This window comes from Dipodomys spectabilis, unplaced genomic scaffold (genome assembly GCF_019054845.1).
Source record: "Dipodomys spectabilis isolate Male_0828 unplaced genomic scaffold, ASM1905484v1 ptg000434l, whole genome shotgun sequence".
NCBI lineage: Eukaryota > Metazoa > Chordata > Mammalia > Rodentia > Heteromyidae > Dipodomys > Dipodomys spectabilis.
The window spans coordinates 750,966-755,661 of record NW_024871111.1 but is presented as its reverse complement, the minus strand read 5'-3'; the positions used below and the strand labels follow the sequence as shown (position 1 = coordinate 755,661).

Here is a 4,696-nt window from a genome sequence, read left to right as displayed (position 1 = left end):
GGAAAAATTCATGAGAAAGATAGATTGAACCCATGGTGCAATACTTTCAACTTAAGTGAAAATGTTTTATGGTACTTCTGACAAAACAGAGTTACCTTGCAAATGAGCATGGTTGTACATTTGGGTGATGGAAATACTTTACTTACACAGATGTAAATTAAATAGATTTTTTTAGGTAAATTGTACTTCTTGAACTAAGACCCTGGATGATGTCCCTGAGATTTTTCTCTCAAGACTACCACTCTACTACTTTGAGCCACAGTTCCAATTCTGATTTTCTGTTGGTTGTTTGGTGATAAGAGGATACTAGACATTCTTCCCCAGGATAGCTTCAAACCATGATTGTCAGATCTCAGCCTCCCGAGTAACCAGGATGCCAGGCATGAGCTGTCGATAGTTTTCATAATTTAGTAAATTGTACAGTTACCGAAGTTGTACATTATCATTATAACCTGTGTAATATATGTGTGTATGTATATATCAATTCATACAGATAGAAATATTTTAACATATTTTTGTATCTACAGTAGATTTATGAAATTATCCATTATAAAATAAAATGGAAACAAAAGTTAATAAGGATCAAAACAAAGGAAATTATCACATGTTTCTTGATGTTTAATGGAATACGAATTGCGAGAATCAGTTTGGGAAAACCATCTCTACGTTAACAAAATGGATAAGAGGTATTAATTCCAATCCATCTATTTGCCCATATTGTGCAACCTCACACATGAGTGTCAAAATCAAACAACACTTTTTGCCTTTGCTTTTAACTCACCTGTTATAATTTACGGGTTAGATGAAGTAATCAAATAAAGATTAAAATAATGTTATGTGAGGCTATGAATTAAAGCTGAAAATGATTTTAAACATGATAATAGCTAATTAACTTGCATATTTCTTACTTTTACTTTGTCATGTCCCTCATTCCCATATTAGGAAATTATATAGAAGGTTCTCACTGAATTATATGTACAATTATGAAAAAAAATGTATTGAAAGAATATGGGCACAATGTGGTTTTAGCTAATTGAGACCTGTAGGGGGAAGTGTGTTTTTGAGGACTTGCAATACATTGTGATGAAGATGAAGGGAGGGATGTGCTTATTCTGGAAAACTGGCTAGGGGATTGCTCCCATAAAGGTAGTGATGAATTCTTCCAAAAGGTTACAGTAAAATCACTTTCACAAGCATGTTCACTGCTGCACAATTCACCGTAGCCAAGTTACGGATACAGCCCAGATGCCCTTGGGCGGAATGCTGGTTGGAGAAAGTGTGGCACATATACACAATTGGATTGCACTTATCCATTTTTAAGACTGTTACATTATTTGCAAAGAAATGGATAGATCTAAAAATTTATTAAGTGAACAAAGTCAGAGCCAGACACACAAAGGACCCATGTTCTGTCTCATATTTGGAAGCTAGAAATTTATACAAGTTTACACAAAAATATTAACCAAAGCATGAGATTTGCAGAGGAGTATTCAAAGGTGTAATTTCTTATAAAATTGAACTTTACTCCAACAAAATTAATAGCAGGAAACTATCGTTTGGACGATGTGAGTGGAAGTCAAAAGGAAGGAATAAAGAGAGTTATGGAAGAAGAGAGTGAAGGTATAATATTCAATGCAACTGTATAAAACTAGAAAAAATTAAAGTGGGATGAGGTTTGGAAGGGTGTGGAAAAGTTATATAAAGATCCATTATATTAAAAAACTGATTTGATGAATGGAAATTCCCTTGTACAAGTATTTAAGATAAGAAAATTATAATCAAAAACAATGGAGACATCTGATCATAAATTCTATTTCCATCTCTTTTAAAAATAAAAATTATTTGTTCTATAATTTGATCAGAGGGATGGATTTTGTTGCTAGCTATATCATTGCACATCTGTCTCTCTCTTCCTCTTTCCTTCTCATGGTTCTCATAGGTAATATGATTACTCCATAATTATCCTACTTTATTTTGCTTTTATAGTTTTTTTACATCATTTCACTTTCTGCTCTGTCATTTCCCAATTCATTTACATATAAGGCATTATTTCCTATTTTCTCATTCCTAGAATAAGCTGCACATGAAGACACCACTGGTCCTCATTTTCAGTTTGTCCCTTTGAATACAGAGGAAAATCATTCCTCTGCTTTCTACCAAATCTCTACTCTCCAGTTAGAATAATTTAGAATAGTAAAAATGAAAAAAGAGAAAATAAATAATAGTGAAAAAACAGATGCAGAAAATTCACCGGAAAAACGATGAATATACACCTCTTCATCTAGAAGCCTACTGTGGACACTTAGACATTGTCCATGAGTTGGGGGCTCAAAGCAGATATTCATGGAATAACTGTGAAAGGCTGGATACCCCTGCACAGTACTTATACATGGAATAATACCAGAGTGGCTTCTTTATTTCATCATGGTGCAGACACCAGTGGCCAAACTAAAGGCCTCTTGACCCCCTTGCTGCTGGGTATAGCAAAGAATCGCTGGATCTCCTTCTGTTGAACCATTATATCAAACCAGATCTGAAGCACAACTTAGAAGAAACTGCATTTGATATTACCAAAAGGATAAGTATGTATCACTACCTCTTTGAAGTTGTGGAAATCTGTACAAATTGTTCTCTTAAGTCCTAATGTTTCCATTAAGTTTCTTAAATTTCAAAATTGCCAGTCCATCCCATGTGTCCATACAAAATATTTTCACAATAACAAGCAACAGCAATATTTTACTTTAGAAATTCATGGATTCCATGGTATTCTTCCAAGTGAATTGCCTGACTTTGATGTCAAAATGTATTCGAGTTGTTTGTATACATCAATAATGTTATCTATAGAGTTTGTGATTTTTTTAAATCAGAAATAATTTTAACTTATCTGTTGAAATGAGTAGTAGAGAAACAAGATATTTCTGGTGCTTGTCTGAAAAAAGTATATTTTAAAATATTTATATTCTGTTTGTATAATGTCCATAATCTATTTCTTTCTCTCCTAGATATAATACTTTGAATTTGACATTATATTATAATATATAGGTCCATTAATAAATGTGTTCTTTCAGATTGCATTCCATATAGGAACAGTTTAAGATTCCTTTAATTCCTAGGTCCTTATAGAATTTTATTTCTTTGGGATAAAATGACAATGTTATCTTATTTCAAAAGTTTTATAAATATTATGCTATATAAAGGCCTTTCTAAAAAGGTGAAGATTGAATACACTCATGTCAAACTAACTTTTATTTCTATGAATTATATGTATTATTACACTTGTATATTTGTAATCAACTTTTTCATAACTGTTTTTCATTTCTTGCGTCTGAAGAATGAAAAATATGGAATACGTCACAAATTTTCATATCATCCTTGTGCAAAAGCCATGTTAATCTCTGTATTGTAATTCAGGTAGACATGCTGCTGAAGCATGTAGTATCTTGTAAATTTACGTAGTTAATGATGCAAACTTAAGATAGGCATATATCCTTGGTTGCCTATTTGCAACAAGGAAACCTATTGTTCCCAAATTTGCTATTCGTCTTATTTCTGCAAAATTCTGTGTATGACGGAAAAAACTTATATTGTTTGTTCAATTGCTCACAGTTGCAATTTTTTGTCAATAACTATTTTAAGTCTTTTTCATTTGAAATTTGATCATACTTTGAAGCCTTCATAGCTAGGTCCAAAGGTGATGGATTTTCAAGTACTTATTTTTTAACTGATTTAGCTTTGTGGAGCTAATGGATTCAAAGTAAGCCTTGCTTAAGAGCTACTTCTAAACTTCTGCAGCTTAAAATTTCCCAAATGAGGTCTTACTGGCACAAATGTCTGCCTGACACTTTACCCTTGCTCCATGTAAGAACAGACCTACCAGAATATCTTACCCTGACAGCATAGATTGTCTTATTGGAGAAAAACTAATCTTAGTTACAAAGGATCATAAAGTGATGAACAGTTCAGACAGAACTGTTCAGACTAAGCCAGGCGCTGATGGCTGTCGCCTGTAATCCTATCTACTCAGGAGGCTCCAGGAGAAGTCCATATGTTTCTCCTTGTTATTAGGCCTTAAATTGGTAATGTTTTAATCACAGTGTTTCCTCTTGCCTCTAAGATGTACATCTCCGAATGGTAAAGCTTTAAGTTTAATTCTACCAAACACTGAGGTAGAGGTAATGGAATAATATTTTAAAACAGTTGCCTTTGTTACCTTAACCACAACAGAACAATGCAAAGCATTTTCTTATATTATATATACTTATATATTTTATATTTATGTGCTGATTTTATATTTCACACAGTGAAGATTACTGGAATTAATTTATAATTTGACAATTTAATTGATATTTATTACAATAAATAGATTGGAATATAAATAATCAGGATTAGAATATATATTAGAATATAAAAAGTATCAATGCAACGTTTTCAGTATAAACTTGTGATACCTTCTAATTGTTCTTGGTTTCTGAATTCACATGGTAAAAAAAAAAACAATGTTGTTTTCTTTAATCTATAAGGGATTTTACTCTGCTGCTCTGTTTATTGTTTTAACTCGCTGGTCCCAAACTGTTTTTCTCCATATTTCTGAAGCATTCCTACTGATTATACTCGAATTTTGCTGATATGATGTCTAAAAGGTATTATTCTTCCACAGGATCCACGGGTCCTAGGATCCCAGGTCCCAGTTACCTGC

The 4,696-nt window shown here is 32.6% G+C and overlaps 1 pseudogene; it reads right to left on the bottom strand.

The window, feature by feature from the left end:
• Nucleotides 1–3,335: 3,335 nt before the first annotated feature.
• Nucleotides 3,336–3,432, bottom strand: LOC122097772 (annotated as a pseudogene).
• Between the last annotated feature and the right edge of the window lie 1,264 nt (nt 3,433–4,696).